This window comes from Pinus tabuliformis, chromosome 6 (assembly GCF_031772625.1).
Source record: "Pinus tabuliformis cultivar Carrire ecotype Pingquan chromosome 6, CPIR1, whole genome shotgun sequence".
NCBI classification, from domain to species: Eukaryota; Viridiplantae; Streptophyta; class Pinopsida; order Pinales; family Pinaceae; genus Pinus; species Pinus tabuliformis.
This window is the reverse complement of record NC_142292.1, coordinates 244,294,191-244,316,555: the sequence shown is the minus strand read 5'-3', so window position 1 is coordinate 244,316,555 and position 22,365 is coordinate 244,294,191. Positions and strand designations below refer to the sequence as shown.

General features: G+C 40.7%; 1 protein-coding gene across 5 annotated transcripts in view; it reads left to right on the top strand.

Annotated features, from left to right (window-relative positions):
- LOC149258306 (organellar oligopeptidase A, chloroplastic/mitochondrial-like) overlaps positions 1–22,365 on the top strand; it is a 403,930-nt gene that overhangs the window by 1,612 nt on the left and 379,953 nt on the right. The gene's annotated exons all lie outside the window — the stretch shown is intronic.

The window sequence follows — 22,365 nt, the reverse complement described above, 5'->3', positions numbered from 1 at the left end:
GTGAATATAGTTGGGATTTTCACCCTGGGCTTTTCAGTGCTCAGACCTAGGTTCAAGACCCTTGCTGTACTCATGTGACTAACGGAGTTTACAATTACCGGGTGGAAATCTACAGCAACGAGAAACTCAGACTTACATAAACGTTCAATCTTCCATTAAAAATCAGTCAGAAGAGTCAAATTTAATGGACATTTCAGATATTGCTTAAAGCTAGAAAAACAAACGAATTACATGCTGAAATTTCAGCTATAGTTGGAAATATGACAGCAGCAGAAGACGATAATCACTCCCCAATCCCGTAGTGGTGACGAGAACATCCAATTTCCCCTCCTAAACTCGATGGAAGATGGTGAACAACCTCTTTGTTCTCAATCCCCGCTTATGTGGGCAAAAAAAATTGGAAGACAAATTATCGCGCCTTTGACGATATTTCTATCAATTTGTGATATATTTTTATTACCCATACAGCGGAATATTTTCAAACTATTGCGATATATTCAACTGTTTAAAAAATTGCTATTTTATAGGGCGATTATATTGGCGATGTGAAAGTCTCGCCAAATATCGCTGATATTACTCTGTATTGGCGACACTTGAACATTGATTTTGCCCTCCCTTTAGGGAGGACTCCAAGTCAGCTGGCTGTTTTGTGTGCCAAAGTTCTGTTCTTTAATGGGACGACATCTTTAAAACGATGAAACCTCTATCTGTTTTAATTTCGAGGCAGCCAAACCTGCTTTATTCATGCCATGTAGTTTCTTTTTCTTCATCTGTAGGAGTACGCCATTGCCTTGTGTTCTCTAATTTCTATCTAGGATTTTGCAGAACCTCCTTGATAGGTAGGGAGCTTTTACAAGCTCCTGACCATGTAGGGCCTGAAATTGCCAAAAATCAATTGAATCATCGCTGTTTCTCATGCTAGAAAGTTGCCAAAAGTAAAAAATCAACTGAAACTATAGATGGTGTCATTTTTAAATTTTCAAAGTTATGTGAATTGAGAGTGCTCACCCTTCTTAGCTATTTAGATCTGTTCACACTCAAAATACAAGCTGCGAGTGTACTTAGTGAACAAACATGGATATTTGTACATCAGTAGTATTGAATGACTTTAGTTCACGTCTTAAACGTTTATAGCTAGGTTACACGATTCTTGTTGATTAATATAGCAATTTAGGATTACAAACTACATCAAACTCAAATACTAATGACTTGGAAGGTTGATGTTAGTTGAAACAATCCAGTGTATTCACATGTAAAATAAGTAGTGGTGACCATCTAAAAAAATGCAGAGGCACCTAACTAGTACCCAATCTGGGAGCAATAGTAGACACGGAGTTGAAACAAGGAGTTAAAAAGGAGATTGAATCTCAGAGTTTATGGAACTACTGGTGGTTTGTACATCTATAAATATGCAAATTGCTTTAATAAACTCATACAGTGGAATGAAGTTGCAGGTCAAATTTGCAAAACATATTAGGTCACTAGATATATTCATGTATAGTTAGCCAAAGGTTATTTTAATGTTACATAAACCTAATCTATGCATTTCTGAACATGGACCTAGGGGTGCAAGCAAATTCAGAAGGATTGAACTCATGATCACTTATACGGTTAAAATGATAAAATATTTTAAGTTTAAAAAAACATTAATAATGTTGTATTTTAATTTTTGTAAATATTCTCTATTTTTATTTTTCATTTTTCAGTTTATTTTTTCTATATTATTGCTACTCCCAACTTGTTGTTAGTAGTGTTGGCATTGATGTCAAATGGTTATGAAGGCCAACACATGGACTTATGAAGACTTCAATATGGACTTAGATTTAAGAAGTGACAGTGACTTGACAACAGTTTAAACTCAGACCAACAATGCTTCATAAGCAATGTTTTCATAAACAATGTATGTTTCATGAGCAATGTTTGTGATGTTGTTTGTTTTATAAGCAAAGTAAATACATGGCATACTGTTGAAAATTGGTAGCTTCGGTTAGTGTTTTCATTGGCAAAAGCAAAGGAGAAATTATGTATTTTCTTGTTGACCAAGTCGGCTTCATTTGTACAAGTTGGCTCCATCGCATGAAGGGGTTTGACCCTATGGTCACAACCCACCTCCTAGTGCACATATATATTGACATTTCATTAGAAAATTATATATTACGGAACAATGGAACACATAAAATATTGCAGAAATATAAACACAGAAAACGCATAAAACAAGAGAGACACAGATATAAGTGGTTCACCTAGTTTGGGCTATGTCCATCGAGAAACAACCAGTCCTTCCTTTTATATTATCCAGCAAACTGAAGAGATACAACCTATAGCAGATCCGCTGTAACACCCTCTTCGCTTTCAATTTCCTCTCTCTTTCTCACTCAAAATCTAGATATACATAGACACAATACAATTCCCTCATATATAGTGAGGGGTTGCTTTCTAGGGCAAAAAAAAACCCTAAACTAAACATAACTTCTACCGTCAGATCATCTGCCTAATGAACGGCCCAGATTGACTAGAAATTACTAGACTTTTACAAGGCAATTTTACATATATTTTTAACTTCGGGGGCGCTGCCTTCGAACCCCCGCCAAGGGACCGTTGGCACTGGACCCCCCAGTCGGGGGGGATTTACCCACCCCCCCCGAACCCGTGGGGGGGGACAAGTCCCCCCCCGCACCCCCCTGCGTGGAGAGGTGTACAGTCTTCTTGGCGTATACATTCGGCTGAAACTTTTGAATACAGAAGATAATTAGGGTCCACACCCAACAATCTCCCACTTGGAGACCAATTATAGCAACTCCACCGCTGCTTCATTTGCTAGACAATGACTCCACTTTGGACCTGGCTGTTTCTCATCTTTTTCATCATACTTGAAGACCAATTGAAACTGAGCAGATTTTCAGTTTCTCCCTGGTTACAACTTTTGTTAACATATCTGCAGGATTTTGGCTAGTGTGTATCTTTTCCAGCTTCAATTGTCCATCTGCCAATGTTGACCGTATGAAATGGTACTTGAGCTGTATATGTTTAGTCTTGGAATGAAATGCAGAGTTCTTTGCAAGATGTATGGCACTTTGGTTGTCATTGTATAACCTGCCCAACTCCTGCTTCTTACCCAATTCATCCAGAAACCTTTGTAACCAAATCATTTCTTTACTAGCCTCTGTAGCAGCAACATACTTTGCTTCTGTTGTTGAGAGTGCAACAACACTTTGTAGTTTTGAGACCCAACTGACAACTGTTCCACCTACAGTAAACACATATTCTGTAGTGCTCCTCCTGTTATCTCTGTCACCTGCCATATCTGCATCAACATATCCCTCTACAGCAATGTTTGAACTACCAAAGCATAATGCTTGATTTGTGGTACCTCTCAAATACCTGAGAATCCACTTCACCGCCATCCAATGTTCTTTTCCTGGATTGTTCATGTACCTGCTTACAACTCCCACTACATGTGCAATATCAGGCCTTGTGCAGACCATTGCATACATTAAGCTTCCAACTGCTGATGCATATGGAACTTTAGACATATGAGCCATTTCTTCCTGAGTCTTGGGACACGCCTCCTTACTTAATTTGAAATGGCTGGCCAAAGGTATACTAACTGGTTTTGCATTTTGCATATTAAACCTTTTCAACACCTTTTCTATGTACTCACTTTGAGACAATGTTAATTTGTGATTCTTCCTGTCTCTAGTTATTCTCATACCAAGGATTTGTTTTGCAGCACCCAAATCCTTCATTGCAAATGAGTTTGCCAATTTCCTTTTGAGCACATTTATTTCCTGCATGTTAGAACCTGCAACAAGCATGTCATCTACATACAATAACAATATAATATAGCTGCCATCATTTTGCCTTTTGAGATAAACACAATGATTAGAGTGACACCTAGTATAACCTTGTTCAGACATAAACCTGTCAAATTTTAGATACCACTGCCTTGGAATCTGTTTTAAGCCATACAAGCTCTTCTTCAACCTGCACACTAGTTTCTCCTTCCCTTTTACCTCATATACTTGTGGCTGCTGCATATATATCTCTTCCTCCAAATCCCCATGGAGAAAGGCTGTCTTTACATTTAACTGCCCAAGATGCAAGTCTTCAACTGCTACTAGACTTAAAATAGTTCTGATTGAAGTCATTTTAACAACAGGAGAAAATATTTAATCAAAATCAATACCTTTCTTCTGTGCAAACCCCTTCACTACAAGTCTAGCTTTGTACCTCTGTTTTCCTCCATCTTCTTCCTTCAGCCTGTAAACCCATTTATTTTGCAATGCTGTTTTATCTGCAGGCAACCTGACTAAGTCCCAAGTCTGGTTATGTGCTAAGGAGTCCATCTCTTCTTTCATGGCTTGCTCCCACTTCTTCCTGGTTTCTACCTACACTGCTTCTTCATAGCATTCTGGTTCATCAGAATCAGTCAACAATACATAATATAATGAAGGAGAGTATCGTTCAGGGGGTCTACTTATCCTGGTAGATCTTCTAACACCACTTTCAGGTGTTTGAAGTGTTTGTTGCTGTTGTGGTTGTTGTTCTAGCTGTTGATCATTATGATTTTCAGGCACCATCACTTTTCCTGTGATATCGTCAAGCACTGTGTATTCTCTGTTTTCTTTTTCTTGTTTATTTTCCTGCCACTGATTCTTATAAAAGACATTTTCATTGAATATTACATCTCTGCTCCTAATGATTTTGTGATTTTCATAATCATATAAGCGATAACCAAAATCATTAACACCATATCCAATAAAGATACATTTATTTGATTTTGCCTCAAGCTTTGTTCTGTTTTCTTTGTTAATGTGGACAAAGGCTTCACAACCAAAAGTCTTTAAAAATGAGTAGTTTACCTTTTTACCTGTCCATGCCTCCTCTGGAATACCACCATCCAAGGAACTTGAAGGCCCTTTGTTTATTAGATAAACAACAGTATCTACAACATCTGCCCAAAATTGTAAATGCAATCTTGCATGCAATCTCATGCACCTTGCACGCTCCATGATTGTCCTGTTCATCCTTTCTGACACACCATTTTCTTGTGGTGTTCCTGGAACTGTCTTCTCTCTACGAATTCCATTCTCTGAACAGTACCTATCAAATTCTTTGCTGCAATATTCACTTCCATTATCTGATCTGAGACACTTCAACCTTTTCCCTGTCTCATTTTCAACCAAAGCTTTCCATTTCTTGAAAGTATCAAATACATCAGATTTATTTCGAATACAATAAATCCAGGTTTTTTGGTTGCATCATCAATAAAAATAATATAATAACGAGAGCCACCAAGAGATGATACCTGAGCAGGTCCCCATACATCAATATGCACAAGCTCTAATTTTTCGCTCTTCTTTTCTTTCCCAACTCTAAGGAATCTGACTCTCTTCTGTTTTCCATAAACAAAATTCTCACAGAATTCTAAATCAACATGCTTCAAACTTGGCAACAAATTTCTTGAGTGAAGAATCTGCATCCCCTTCTCACTCATGTGCCCGAGCCTATGATGCCACAATGTTGTAACTTCTGTAGAAGTTAAAGCATTAACAGAATTAGAAATACCATTACATAAATACAATGTACCAACCTTTTCTCCTTTCGCTATTACCAAGGATCCTTTAGTGACCTTCCAGGTTTTATCTGTGAAAGTACTTACACAACCTTCACCTCCCAACTGCCCTGTTGAAATCAGATTTTTCTTTAGATCTGGAACATGCCTTACATTCTTCAATATCCACTGATTTCCATTTTGCTGTTTTATGAAAACTGTACCCATTCCAACGAGTTTACAGGGTTTATCATCACCCAATCGAACTTGTCCAAAATCTCCTTGAACATAATCACGAAAATGTTTCTTATCAGGTGTGGCATGGAATGAGGCCCCTGAATCTACCACCCAGGAATCAATAATATTTTCTAATGAAAGAATCAAAGCATCTTGCAACAGATTACCTGTTACATTCGCTTCATGATTGTTTTCTTGCTGCGCGTCTCATTCTTTTCCCTTCCAAGACTTGCAGTCTTTCTTCAAGTGTCATTTCTTCCCACATTTCCAGCACACTATCCCCGATCTGGACTTGGATCTGCTTTTTCTTGACTTACTGCGATATCTAGAGATCTTTCCTCTTTTCATTTTTCTCCCCCTAGTCTCTGCAGTCAAAGCATTACCTGATGTCTCACCAGAGCTTTTCCGTCGCATTTCCTCGTTAAGAATTGCACCAACAACATCATCAAACTTTAAAGTACTAGATCGAGAGACAGAGTTACTAATGGCCATAACTAAACCATTCCAACTTTCTGGCAATGAGCACAGAAATAACATAGCCCTAACTTCATCCTCAAAAGTTACCCCTACAGAACTTAACTTACTTGTAACTGTATTAAAATCATATAAATGGTCTGCAACAGATCCACCTTTTGACATCTTCATATTAAATAAACGCTTCATAAGAAATACCTTATTTGAGGTCGAGGGTTTTTCATATAGTTTGGCTAATGCCGACATTAAACCCTGTGTTGTCGTTTCCTTTGAAATATTAAATGCTACTGATGCTGCTAGGCATAGCTGTATTGTTCCAAGTGCCTTTCTGTCGAGAATATCCCATTCTATGTCTGTCATACTCGTCGGCTTCTTTGTCTTTCCGCTCAATGGTAGGTACAGATCTCTCTGATACAGATAATCTTCCATCTGCATCTTCCACAGCTGGTAGTTTTGGCCGTTAAATTTTTCGACCCTAAACCTACCATCTTCCGCCATTGCTCCCACTCGAACCAGGAACCCTTCTCTCCTGCGAGTTTATCAGCCAAATAGACCTTCGGCTCTGATATCAGTTGTTAAAAAATTATATATTACAGAGCAATGGAACACATAAAATATTGCAGAAATATAAACACAGAAAACACATAAAACAAGAGAGACACAGATATACGTGGTTCACCCAGTTTGGGCTATGTCCACGGAGAAACAACCAGTCCTTCATTTTACTGAAGAGATACAACCTACAACAGATCCGCTATAACACCCTCTTCGCTCTCAATCTCCTCTCTCTTCCTCACTCAGAATCCAGATATACATAGACGCAATACAATTCCCTCATATATAGTGAGGGGTTGCCTTCTAGGGCAAAAAAAACCCTAAACTCTCTACCGTCAGATCATCCGCCTAATGAATGGCCCAGATTGACTAGAAATTACTAGACTTTTACAAGGCAATTTTACATCTATTTTTAGCTTTGGGGGCATTGCCCTCAAACCCCCGCCAGGGGACCGTTGGCCCCCGGACCCCCCAGTCGGGGGGGATTTACCCCCCCGGACCCCGCAGGGGGGACAAGTCCCTCCGCACCCCTCCGCGTGGAGGGGTGTACAGTCTTCCTGGGGTATACATCCGGCTGAAACCTTTGAATACAGAAGATAATCAGGCTCCACACCCAACACATTCAATTGACCTCATTTAGAATCCATCCAACACATCTCATTGACCAACACAAGAAGATTTGTTCACACGTGCAAGTAGAAAAAGAAATTACGCGTTCACCAAAATTTGACAATAGAGATCACAGAGAACAATAAATCAAGGGACACCGAAATTTCTTGGGACAAAACCCCACAAGGGGGAAAACCTGGTAATCTTTCTTTATGAGAGAGAGTTCAATTCATCAAAATGTACATCACAATATTCCAATCAAAATGCCAAAACTAGTCAAAGGAGAGAGAAAAAGTCAACGTTGCTCATAGTCAAAGTCTGCACAAGGGGGGCCAAATTTTGGCCTGAGGCTTTTGGTTAAAGGGCCAAAATTCGGCTTGCAATCCCTCAGTCTAAGTCTTGGTCAAAGTACAGAAGTTGACCTGCAGTCAACGGGCTAGAACAGGAGCAGATCTTCGGCCAACCACAGTCAATGAACCACATAAACTTTTGGCCGTCAAACCTTAGTCAAAACTCGGTGAAATCAAAGAGAAACGAATCAAGTCAATGCTGGTCAAATAGAGGTCAAACTTCGGTCAACGCAAAACTTCTTCTTCTTCTTCTCCTTGCATGTGTGAACAAATCTTCTTGTGTTGGTCGAATGATATGTTTTGGATGGATGCCAAATGAGGTCAATCGAATGCCAATATATATGTGTGCTAGGAGGTGGGTTTTGACCATAGGGTCAAATTTTTTCTTGTGGTGGGGCCGACTTGGTCAACAAGAAAATACATAATTTCTCCTTTGGTTTTGCCAATGAAAATACCGATCGAAGCTACCAATTTTCAACGCTCCCTCTTAACTAGGGAGGCACTTTTCATTCTCTCTATCAAGATCAACCTGCTCGACCAATCCATTGGTCTCTCAATAATAACCCAAGGGAGAGATACATAGCATCATAAGGAAAGATACATAGCATCAAACTAATACCCAATGGCATCAAGGTCAACACCCAATTGACCATGGGATCAATTAATGAGGCCAAACTCTCCGACCATATGCAATGGTTTCTCAGTCAAGCACAATGACCCAAGAGAGTACTCAAAAATCAATCTTTCCGACCAAGTCTACTTGGTCAAACACAATGACTCAAGGAAGAGAACTCAAAATCAGTGTCCCCAACCAAATCCACTGGTCTCTTAGTCAAACACAATGACGTAAGGGATCACTCCAAGCCTCAAAAGTTAAAACCATATTGGTTTCTCAGTCAATCTCAATGACCCAAGGGAGTAACCAGGACAATCTTCCCGACCATAGACCATGGTCTCTTAGCTAAGCCCAAGGAAGATTGTTAATCTCATGATGCTATACAATCAATGCTTCCTCTCTCCAAGAGAGGGATTCTCAACAACTCCAAGTTGTTCTCTGAAATAAACAAACTTCATCCGGGACAATGGCTTTGTCAAAACATCAACAACTTACTCATTAGTAGGGATGTATTTGAGCCTCACAACTCCTCTCTAGACAATATTTCGGATGTAATGATACTTGATCTCAATGTGCTTCGACCTGTCATGAAAAACAAGATTCTTAGAAAGCTTTACACAACTTTGATTGTTACAATATACAATGGTCGATTCCAACACTTGATCAAACAAAAAAGCAAACCACTTTCGAAGCCACATAGCTTCATGACAACTTGTGGTGGCTTGGGTGCAGACAATATGGACAAACGGCTGAACCCTGAAATAATTTCTTCTAACTTTGGCTAAATTTCTCCTTCTGTTTCAACAGGTGTATCAGTGATCTATTATTAGCCTGACTGCTTCATGATTTTTTCCTCTAATCACCCCAACCCTTGTTATTGGGCACAAATCATATCATAGGCCTGTTTTCCTCTGTCGAGATTATAATCCCATAGGAATTATAAAGACAGACTATCGTTGCTTTAAAACAAGTGAAAATGTGTTTAAAACGCAATACACACAGGTGGAGGGCTTTCGTTCCAAAGGAACGAAAATACACTATTGGCACTTTTAATCCACTATAGTGTTAATTCAAAAGAATTACACTATCGGCGCTTTAATTTCAAGAAATGTGTTTAACGCAAATAACACTATCGACAGTTTATTATTGGCCCTTCCAAGCTCCTTTCTCTGACGCGATAACACGTAGTGTTATCGGAGATCGCAATCGCGACTCCAATGCTCCCAATGCAAGGCTCCTTCCGCTCCGATCTGGCGATGCGATAACAATCGCGGACCCGATAACCTTTCCACTCTTCTCTATAGTGTTTCGGGTCCAGGCTGTCGGAGTTTCGAACTTCGGCGGTTCCAAAGGTCCTTCCCATCCTACAGTGGTTCTATGATGCGATAATGGTTCGGACCCGATACGGGTATGAACCAGATTCAATAATAATTCAAGTCCAGAACTGCGTTCAGATTAAGTCTTTTTCATGGAATTCCTGTGTAAACAGAGTTTCCGCCGTGAAACTCAACAATGTGTGTAAGAGGAACAAGCATGCCGATATGAAAGGAAAACACCCCAACAGGCCTAAACTTAAGTGTTAATTGGAAAACAAAGATTAATCACCATTAATAAAACTCAGAATTAACAGAACCGAAACTGATACACGCATAAAAATACCAGTGAACAGAGAACCATCCATTCAGATGCACAAAGAGAGGTTCTTGAAGATGACAATGTCTCCAAGATCGACTTCCTCAAAGCGTCCCATTATTTCCTTTTAAAATATAATAGATAAAGCTTACTCAGTCTTTATCTCTTACAAAAGCATGCCAATTATATTAAAGCGATTAAAGCAATTATCCATAGGGCTTATTACAACCTATCCATAAGCGATTATTACAGCTTGGTTTTATTCTTAAATTCTATCCTTATCTTAAACTAGTAAAGCATGGAAATTGATGGCTAAAGGACCCCACTCCTTTGCTTGTAGATTTTTTTGGATTTTTGGAATAAATTTGAAGATTTTTTTTCCAAGTCGCATGCTCTTGCATCAACTTGAACATGCTGCTATATACTTAGCCTCAACTGTACTAAGAGCACAAAAGTTGGCCTCTTACTTGACCATGATATCATAGTAGAGCCCAAGCTAAAACAAAAACTAGAAGTGCTCTATCTATCTTCAATGCATCCAGCCCAATCAACATTTGTAAAACTATTCAGTTGCCATGCTCCATTAGACACGTATCTCAAACCATAATCAATGGTGCCACGTAGATATCTCAATATATGTTTAGCTGAAACCCAATGCAGCAAGAATTGGCTCAATCAGATCTTCTGTTAACTAGATAGTTTAAACTTTAAAGAGCTAATCAATTTGCGATACATAGAGGGATCAACCAGATCATAATCACAATCTCGTAGCTTCTTCAAATTTGTCACCATGGGAGTATTCATGGACTTGCAGTTCATACAATGCTTTCTTCAATTTACAAACACATGTCTCTCTATTTTGTATCTCAAAGCCTTGAGGTTGTTCAATATATATTTCTTCTTCAATGATTCCATTTAGAAAATCAGTCTTTAACATCCATTTGATGCAATTTCCAACCTGTAATAGAAGCAAGAGCAATAATAGATCTAATAGAAGAATACCTAGCAATAGGAGCAAATGTGTCTTCATAATCTTCTCCCTCTTTTTGGGAGAATCCATGGGCCACAAATCTTGCCTTGTACTTCTCAATGCTTCCATTAGCTACATGCTTGATTTTGTAGATCCATTTGGAAGACACAACAAATTTCCCTTCAGGTCTTGGCATGATTTCCCATACATCATTCTTCAATATGGATTGGTATTCTTCAATCATAACATTTTTCCAACTTGATGTTCCACTGCCTCTTCATAGGTGTATGGCTCGAACTCTATGATCTTACACATCAATGCATGAGGTGCTGCATGTCCTTCAACTTCTTGCAAAGTTCTTTCAAGCCAGGCTGTCTTTTTCTAGTCTCAGGTACGACGACTCTTGGTGAATCAACAAACCCATGTGGGTCATTAGACTCTTCTTGAGGATCTTGTTCTATAGGTTTAGGTTCTTTAGATTTTGATTCCACATTCTTAGGAGCTACCTGAATTTCATCATTAGAGTCTAAGTGTGATCCCTTGGACTTCCAAAAAGCAATATCCTCATCAAATTTGACATTCCTGCAAGTATCAATTGATCGTTGTCTTGGTACATAGACTTTGAAAGCTTTTAAATTTTCATTGTAGCCAATGAAAGTTCCCTTCTTCCTTGAAGGTTCCAACTTTGTTCTTTTCTTCCTGGGCACATGAACATAAACATGACAACCAAAAATTCGCAAATGTTCAACATTGGGCTTCTCACTTGTGAAGACTTCTTTAGGAGTCCTATAATCCAAGATTTCGTGTGGACAATGCTTTTGAACATAAACAACTGTCTCTGAAGCTTCTCCCCACAGAAACATAGGCAACTCTTGATCATGAAGCATGGCTTTGGCAACTTCCATAATAGTTCTATTCTTCCTTTCAACAACACCATTTTGTTGAGGATTATAGGGAACTATCAGCTCCCTCTTAATTCCAACATCCCTGCAGAAAGCAATTAGCTCGTTGGATACATACTCTCCTCCCTTGTCAGACCTTAAAGTCTTGATCCTTCTTCCTGTAGCATTTTCAGCCTATGCCTTGAATTCCCGAAACTTTTCAAACACTTCATCCTTGGATTTCAAGAAATAAATCCATGTTTTGTGAGAGTAATCATCAATGAAAGTGACATAGTACAAATGTCCACCCAAGGATTTGTTAGACATAGGTCCACAAACATCAGAATGTATAAGGTCCAAGATTCCTTTGGACTTACTATCATTGCTAGTAAATCTTCCTTTGACATTTTTCCCAAGAGCACATCCTTTGCAAACTCCATCATGTTCAATATTGATTTTAGGTACACCTTTAACAAAATCCTTCATTCTAGACAAAGCTTTATAATGAACATGAGCGTACCTTCGATGCCATAGTTCACAAAGATCAAATTTGTTGTGTATCAAGGCTTGAATTGAGCGTCCAAGGAGATGATATAGGCCTCCAATTCATACATCAATGAGCTTGGCAGATTCAAAGGATGAGTCCTTCTTCCATGCTAGAACTTGACCATCACCTAAGGCAATTTTATATCCTTTGTCTTCAAGAGATGAAATAGACAACAATTTCTTCTTCAAACTAGGAACATACGAAATATTGTTAATAGACATTACCTCTTGATTCCAATTGGAAGGATGATGAACCAATGCCTTTGACTTCGTACTTGCCATTGTTGATTTGGGGTAGCATCGGATGTGCTCTAGGCCTCAAATTTTGCAGGGAGGCTTGAATACATGCATTCCAAAGAACCCAAAAACCATTTTGGGAAATTTCGATTATATTAAAATAATAAATATTTTTAATGGGGTTCCTAAGTCTAAACTTAGGAAAATTAAAATATTAATGGGTATTAATCTAATTGTGGATAAATCTTCTAGATAAGGATGGAGATAAAGTCAAAATGATCTGAGCCTTTGATTAGGAGTTAATCTAGGCCATTGGTTGTCTAACAGGAAGATATAAGAAGGGGCTTGGGGGTCATTTGGAAAACACACCAAGAGAGATCAAGGAATCGATTTTCTGAAGTGAGAAGTTCTCAGGAGGAAAAATCGATTGAGGAGATCTTTTGCAGTAGAGGGGCAGTGAGAATCCAGAAGAAGGAATTTCCGGAGAGTACGAGGCAGAGGGAGGACAGAAAGACGTCCAAAGGGAGACTGACGCTGGCCCACGATGTGCTGATGCAGAGGCAGTGAAGTCCTTGAGGGGAACTCGACATTCCTGCTAAGGGAAGTCGAGTTTCAGTTGCTGGGAGGTGGGTGGCGAGTTCGGGAGGTAGAAGATCGATTTTCTCAGCCATCAAAGGATTCGAAAGAGGGGCAGTGTAATACCCAGCAGGGGTGACACAGAAACTGTCGGGCGTGACGTAGTTTTGCACAGAGGCCACGCAGAGGGTGACGCAGAGCCTCCAGTTCAACAAGATCAGTCACTGATTCTCCCAGTGACAGGGTGAGATCATTTCACCAATATTTTGTCCATTATTCTCTCTGTATTGGATTGCTAGTTGAGCATCCTAGAATTGTACTCGGATTTTCTACTGCATAATAATAAAACCCTCAAGAGCTGCTGCACCGGTTTTCCCACATTGGGTTTTTCCAGGGACATTTGTCCAAAAATAACGGTGTCCTATGTGTTTGTATTTCCTTGCTCAGTTTCTATGTTTTAGAATCATATTTAATTTGGTGTAGGTTGCTTCAGTAATTTACTTCAATATTTCAAGAAGAAATTTGAAATAAGTTTGTAATGTAATTTACGATCTAGGTGAAGTAGATTCAACTAGTTGTAGTAGGATTCCAGAGATTGTTAGATCTAGGAATTTTCACATGGAATCAAAGATGTTGTTGTGAAACAAGAAGAGCAGATCTAGCACTAAAGCAAGGACCAACTTGCTGCAGTAAGCAGTAGTTCGAATCCCTTGAGGGATTGCGCAGTTCTAGCCAGGAGGGCTATATTTTCGTGGGTGTCTCTCTCTGAGTGAGCCGACAGAGAGGTAAGACTGTCGGATCGAGAATTTGTTGAGGAAGAGGGAGCCACACAGAGCTTCAACACAGAGCTAGAGGGACGCAGTTTTCTACAAGCTGAGTGCTGGTAAGAAAAGACGTCGGAAGAAGGAAGCATATTGCATAGTGAGGGAATACTTCCTCAGTGATTCTTGTCGAGGAAATCAATCTTTTTCATTTGCTGATCAACAGAGGAGCAACAAACTTACCAGCTCCATCAGGGAGTGCATAAGCCAACCTAGAACCTACGCAGTAGGGAGAAAGAGGGAGTTGTTTGACAGTTTTCAGAGGATATGTAAACCAGTGCTTGAGGGATTAGGACAGGTTGGGCGGAGCTTCCAACTATGTCATCTGGAAGGCTAGAATGTCTTTCCTTCTAGATGAGCATGCCTTCAAGATGTATGTTGATAGTGTGGTAGCTGTCCCTACCGATGCAGATCCGCTGAAGAAGTACAAAGCTGAGATGGCAAAGGCCAAGAGAATGATCCTGGATGGAGTCAAGGATGATGTGGTATGCCACATTGCTAGTAGAGGGATTGCTGAGGAAATGTGGGATGCCTTGGCCACATTATATCAGGGATCTTCCGAGCAACGGAAGATGTACTTGGAACAGAAGTTGAGATCTACGCAGATGCAGAAGGGAGAATGTGTGGATCCATTCCTCATGAAGCTGAAGGAGACCCGTGATGAGTTGTCAGCTGCGGGGCATACACCTCAGGATTCGAAGTTAGTGAGACTGGCTCTAAATTCTGTCTCGGATGAATGGCAAGTCTTTGTCCAGAGTATCTTGGGCAGAGCAACATTGCCAAATTGGGATGAGATGTGGGCAACTCTAAAACAAGAAGAGTTGAGGAGAGACCTGGTCAAGGTCAAACTTGACGAAAGCAGCAACAGAAATGGGTCGAAGCCCAAAGTAGAGGAGGAGGATAATGCAACCCTTGCATCAAAGGGGTAGCAGGTGCAACAGAGATGAAATAAGGACGTCTCCAAGGTGAAGTGTTTCAGATGTGGCGAGATGGGTCACTATGCATCCCAGTGTCCTTTGAAGAAAAAGGACAAAGATGAGAAGCACGATCCTAAGGTTGCAACTGCAAAGATCGAATAAGAGGAGTTCACCATGACAACCAAGATACCTCTAGGAGGTAGGTGGGCTGATATAGAACTGTAGTTCGATAGAGCTACAGATGGGCAGGATCCTTGAGGAGCCCACCTCTTGGATCGTCACCTTGCTAGGCATGATCAGTAGTAGCGGGATGGAGGAGTTTTCAGTTGGTGCCATGGAGTGTTGGAGCGATAGATGCAATAGTTAGCAGTGCCAGAACTTGAGCAACATAGAGCAGAGAGGCAGTAGTGCGTGGAGGCACTGTGCAGAGCTTCTGCAACGCAGTAGCTTTAGAAGACAGCGTGGGACTAGCAGCAGTCAGGATTTCAGCACCGAGGTGCATCCACTAGATACTTGTCCAATTTTGGGTGTTTTCAGTTGCTTGTCTCAGTAACTGAGTTGCAGTACGGATGCAGTGTTAGCAGCATAACAAATGCAACATTTGAGAGGGAGCTGTGGTATAGATGAAGCATTGGCAGTAGCAATGTCAAAGGCAGTAGTACAGTAGCAACAACAACGCAGTATTTGGTGGATAGCATGTCAGACATCAGCAGCGCAGAGGACGATGCTTTAGAGTCAGATCAATATGCTACAACAGTATATTGTTAGAGCACATTCCTCGCTAAGAGGGAGTGTTGATTTGGGGTAGCATCGGATGTGCTCTAGGCCTCAAATTTTGTAGGAGGCTTTAGTACATGCATTCCAAAGAACCCATAAACTCTTTTGGGAAATTCCACCTAGAGACGATTATATCAAAATAATTAATATTTTTAATGGGGTTCCCAAGTCTAAACTTAGGAAAATTAAATATTAATGTGTATTAATCTAATTGTGGGTAAATCTTCTAGATAAAGACGAAGATCAAGTCAAAATGATCTGAGCCTTTGATTAGGAGTTAATCTAGGTTGTTGGTTGTCCAATAGGAAGATATAAGAAGGGGCTTGAGGGTCATTTGGAAAACACACCAAGAGAGATCAAGGAATCGATTTTCTAAAGTGAGAATTTCTCAGGTGGAAAAATTGATTGAGGAGATATTTTGCAGTAGAGGGGCAGTGAGAATCCGGAAGAAGGAATTTCCGGAGAGTACGAGGTAGAGGGAGGAAAAAAAGACGTTCAGAGGGAGACTGACGCTGGCCCACGCAGTGCTGACATAGAGGCAGCACAGTTTTTGATGGGAAGTCGAGTTTTAGTTGCCGAGAGCCGGGATGTGAGTCCGGAAGGCAAAAAGATCGATTTTCTCAGCCAGCAGAGGATCCGGAAGAGGGGTAGCGTAATACCCAATAGGGGTGACGCAGAAACTGCTGGGAGTGACACAGTTCTACGCAGAGGCCACGCAGAGGGTGACGCAGAGCCTCCAGTTCAACAGGATCAGTCACTGATTCTTCCAGTGACAGGGTGAGATCATTTCACCAATCTTTTGTCCAGTATTCTCTCTGTATTGGATTGCTAGTTGAGCATCCTAGAATTGTACTCAGATTTTCTCCTGCATAATAATAAAACCCTCAGAGCTGCTGCACTGGTTTTCCTGCATTGGGTTTTTCCAAGGACATTTGTCCAAAAATAACGGTGTCCTAAGTGTTTGTATTTCCTTGCTCAATTTCTATGTTTCAGAATCATATTTAATTTACGATCTAGGTGAAGTAGATTCAGTTGGTTGCAGTAGGATTCCAAAGATTGTTAGATCTAGGAATTTTCATAGCCATTGCCTCCAAGCTCAACCCTTTGAGCTATCTTCTTTTCAACCAATTCAGAGATATTCTCACAAATTCTAGTCACGTGTCTAGAGGCACCAGTGCCCACCAACCAAATTTCATCATAACTTGCAATAGAACCTGTAAAAGCAGAATAAAATTAATATTCATCATCAAAATCTTTCTTCCTAGGCTTCCTCTTATGAGATGGTTCATTAAGGTCAGCTGCAGAAGCATGTTGCCTCCCTTTCCTTTTTTGATCGTCATTCTTTGAAGATCATTCGTTTTAGGACATCTTTTTTGTTAAAATTGGCAACTAGGGCCAAACTCCATGTGGGTCAGCTCATGTATGGCAGCTGATTTTTTTATTTATTGGATCCTTCTCATCGAGAGGTGTAGGATTGATCTAAAGATCATCTGATTCCGATAAGTATTTATGGAGATATGAATTTATTTTGATTATGGAATTATTATCAAGCTGACCAATAACTTGAGTAGGCTCAGAAGACCAATAGACATGCCTATTCATCATCTACGTTTTAGTATAAATAGAAGAGGATTTGAAGTCATTTGGACATACTCTTGAAGTGATCTCCTTCTCTCCACGTTTTGGGTTTTTGGTGAAGGAGTGACACAAAAAGAGTAAGCTAGGCTAAGTGTATGATGCCCTCGCTGCAGTACAAACATGCCCTAGCCGCAGGTCATAAAGATTCTCATACACAGATAATGAAGACCTTATACGATGTACAAATACACTGTTCATAGTGGATCATATACGCTATTCATAGAGGATGATATACGCTGTTCTCAAAGGATGTTATACGCTGGTCATAGAAACACTTTAACGCAGTCAATGAGAGGAGCAAATATGCAGTCAATGATGACACCTTAATGCAGTCATAGAAACTCTAATACGCTGGTATGAGGGACACTTATACACAGATCATGGAGACTCTTTATACGCAGTCCATGGAATCATTTATATGCAGGTCATAACCGTAGCATTTAAGATTGCCCTTAGTCACAATACATGAGGGTAAATACGCAGCAAGTCAAAGAGATCTGGCCGCAGTTAAAAGGGAGGCCTGTAGCTGCCAAAAGGAATACCTTACACAGTATGAAGGTGTCACTATTACGCAGCCCTAACACAATGAACAATAGTGATATTGTCTTGGTATATAAACCTTGGTGGCATACATGTGGCAGTACAATGAATAGCATGATAGATCTATTCGCTCGGCTCAATGAAGACTATGTTAGAAGTTACAGTCCTAGCATAACTCTGATAATGAGATAGATTTCAATGACAGTCAAGAGATCCTTGGCATACGACAGTCTCATCATGTTTCAAAGAACAGTGATAAGGATCACGTTAATTATAGATAATCATCATATATATGTATATCAGCATGATCTATGAGACTGCATGATGATGCATGGACAATGAGATCATATGCATGGTCAACATGATGATGAATGAGATCATATGCATGGGCAGCATGATGTTGCATGATGATATGAACATGGGTAGCTTGATGATGAATAAGACCATGGAAGATGCAGCATGATGAGCAACATGAAGATGAGAGCAGCTCAGTCATCAAGGTTCAACACATGTGACAATACAACATGGTGTCACACGGTTATGTGTAGCAAATGGACGAAAGGCAACACTCTGATAGGGGAACGAGTCACCTTAGAGAATCAGTTGAAGCAATATGTCTTCAACTGATCTCATGCGATATCAAAAGTCAAGTATGGACTTCTATTGTAAATGTACTATCTCTCTCACTTTCTCTGCTGAACTTTGAAGAACATAAAAGAAGAATTGATCAAGGGTTTCCCCACATTGTGGGGTTTGTCCCTGGCTAGCGCCATATCGTGCGTCCTCTTGCCTTGGCTTGTCTTCTACGATTTATGTTTATGTTCTATCTGCAGTTTACTTTAGTGCTGATGTGATTGCTAATTTGGAAAAGATATCGAGCTAACTGTGAAAATTTAAATAAATTGCTCTAGCATAGAACATACCTAAACTTAACATGGAATCAGAGCTGAGGTGAAGACAATGCCCAAGCAAGAGTGAAAGAGCAATCACTGAAGACAGTTGGGACAGGACAAAAGGATCAATGGGTTCCTCATCCCTCTTCTAATTCACCAAGGGTGAAGTCGAAGCAGAGAATATTATCAGAATGGCGCAGCGGAAGGTTCTGATGGCCTACCTAAAGATCACTTCATTGGGAAGTTCAGATCTAAGGGTGGAAGGAAAGACAGATGCCTTGGTTACAATAAGTTCGGCCATTATGCGAAGGAGTGTCTGAATGGCAGAGACACTTCTCTTGATGAAGATAAACAAATCATTCCAGGGTCAAGGGAATGACAGGTAATACAGTTCATCAAGGAGAAATGGTCGACTCTTCAAAGAAAGCAAGGAACCCTAGGCACTTCATCGGATAAATAATCGTGGGATTATACTTGGAGTCGATACCACCTATCCTAGAAAGGGTGTAGGGAATGTTACCCCTCAACTGAATGAGGGTAACTCGATTCATTTACATAATCTCTTTTATGTACCTGATGGCAAGAAGAACCTGGTGTCCATTTCAGCAATGGAAGTCAAAGGTTACAGGGTGGCACTCATCAACGGAAAGGCACGTGTTTGAAAATAGATTTTTCAAAGATGTTTTTGAGTTCAGGGCTGTATCAAGTTGCAGGAAGTCCACTGGGGACCATGTCCATAGACACAACACCGGAGGTCTGTAAGTCAGATGGTGATAGGAATGCCTGAATTCGAAAAGAGCATGAAGGTACATGTCTGAAATGCACCGAAGGAAAATCTTATGAGGGGAACCATTCCCCTCATGCAACAAGTCCATAGGTTTGGAACAACCCGAGGAGTTTGAGATTCATGATCGGGAGTCTCAAGTATACAGGTGGAAGAAAGCCCTCTATGGCTTGAAGCAAACACCTCGGGCGTAGTATGAGAGGATTGATAGCTGTCTGATGAAGCTGAGATTCATTAGGAGTGAAATTGATCCAAACCATTACTCAAAGGTTGTGGATGATAGACCTCTCATACCGACACCTATATCTGACAGGTGCAGACCCTCTCATTTGTAGGAGACAGAGGGAGTTGGATTCCGAATGTGGAAAGATAAACTGCAAGCCTGTGACTACCTTGAGGATCTTAACTTTCAGAAGTTACATGGTAGTGATGTCGGACCAGATTTGGGAAATGCCTCTGAGTTTCATAAACTCATTCGCATTGATGTTCTTGGTGAACCTCCGTCTGGACATATGTTTTGCAGTTAGTATGGTGAGCTCATATTTGGTTGAGCTTCACTGGATTGGTGCCTAGAATCTTCTGAGATATCTTCAGGGCACAATCTCTCATGGATTGAGATACACTGCCGGAAATATTTCAAATGCTGAGTGGGCAGGCAGTGTGGAGGATCACTAGAGCACTTCTTAGTGCTGGTTCTCCTTGGGATCTGCTTCGATATCCTGGATGAGCAGGAAGCAGAAGTCGGTGGCTTTGAGCACCGCTGAGGCAGAGTATATTGCTGCTAGCATGACTACCTGAGAGGCAGTTTGGTTATGAAAGCTCTTCAGTGAGTTGTTTGGATACCACTATGTAGCAGGATGATTAGTTCTCTTGTGAGGTCTGGATGATGTGTTCTCCATGATGACTATGTAGCAGGATGATTAGTTCTCCTGTGAGGTCTGGATGATGTGTTCTCCATGACGATTATGTAGCAGGATGATTAGTTCTCCTGTGAGGTCTGGATGATGTGTTCTCCATGACGACTATGTAGCAGGATGATTAGTTCTCTTGTGAGGTCTAGATGATGTGTTCTCCATGACGATTATGTAGCAGGATGATTAGCTCTCCTGTGAGGCCTGGATGATGTGTTCTCCATGGCGATTGTGTAGCAGGATGATAAGTTCTCCTGTGAGGACATGATTGATTAGTTCTCTTGTTGAGGCATCCTACCCATGCAGTATGGGACTCATGGGAAGTACCTCTCATTTGATAAATGAGCAGGGAAATGAGGATAGGGACCATAGTAGTATCGATGGACGCATCGCTGTATCTACCGTACTCCCTATGCTAGGGTGACCTTCATTGATTTGGGATCAGTTGTAGGAGTTGTACCTACTATGACGCTGACTTCGGGTCGGTTGAGACTGGTCTGGGACCAGTGGTACATACTCTGAGACTGACTTCGGATCAGTGGAGGACTGGTTTGGGACCAGTGAGAGTAGTACATATTATGACGCTGACTTCGGGTCGGTTGAGACTGGTCTGGACCAGTAGTACACACTCTGAGACTGATGATACTGGTCTGGGACCAGTAGTAGGAGTGGTACCCACTATGACACTGACTTTGGGTCGGTTGAGACTGATCTGGAACCAGTGGTACGCACTTTGAGGCTGACTTCGGGTCAGTGGAGAATTGTATGAGACATTCTCGATCAATTCTTCTTCTTCATGGTTCAGCAGAGCAGAGCTGAGCAGAGCAGAGTTGAGTAGAGTAGAGCTGAGCAGAGCTGAGTTGAGCAGAGCAGAGCTGAGTTGAGCAGAGCAGAGCTGAGTAGAGCAGAGATGAGCAGAGCAGAGCTGAACAGAGCTAAGCAGAGCAGCGTTGAGCTAAGTAGAGCTGAGCAGAGCAGAGCAGATCAGTGCAGCGAACTGTTGGCAGAGATAGTACAATTAGACATATGGATCAGTAGATGGAGTTCTCCCTAGTTGAGAGGGAGTGTTAAAATTGGCAACTAGGGCCAAACTCCATGTGGGTCAGCTCATCTATGGCAGCTGATATTTTTATTGGATCCTTCTCATCGAGAGGTGTAGGATTGATCTAAAGATCATCCGATTTTGATAAGTATTTATGGAGATATGAATTTATTTTAATTATGGAATTATTATCAAGCCGACCAGCAACTTGAGTAGGCTCAGAAGCCCAATAGACATGCCTATTCATCATCAATGTTTTAGTATAAATAGAAGAGGATTTGAAGTCATTTGGACATACTCTTGAAGTGATCTCTTCCTCTCCACGTTTTGGGTTTTTGGTGAAGGAGTGACACAAAAAGAGTAAGCTGGGCTAAGTGTATGATGCCTTAGCCACAGTACAAACATGCCCTAGCCGCAGGTCATAAAGATTCTTATACACAGATAATGAAGACCTTATACGCTGTTCATAGTGGATGATATACGCTGTTCATAGAGGATGATATACGCTGTTCTCAGAGGATGTTATACGCTGGTCATAGAAACACTTTAACGCAGTCAATGAGAGGAGCAGATACGCAGTCAATGATGACACCTTAACGCAGTCATAGAAACTCTAATACGCTGGTATGAGGGACACTTATACGCAGATCATGGAGACTCCTTATACGCAGTCCATGGAATCATTTATATGTAGGTCATAACCGTTGCATTTAAGATTGCCCTTGTCACATACATGAGGGTAAATACGCAACAAGTCAAAGAGATCTGGTCGTAGTTAAAAGGGAGGCCTGTAGCTGTCAAAAGG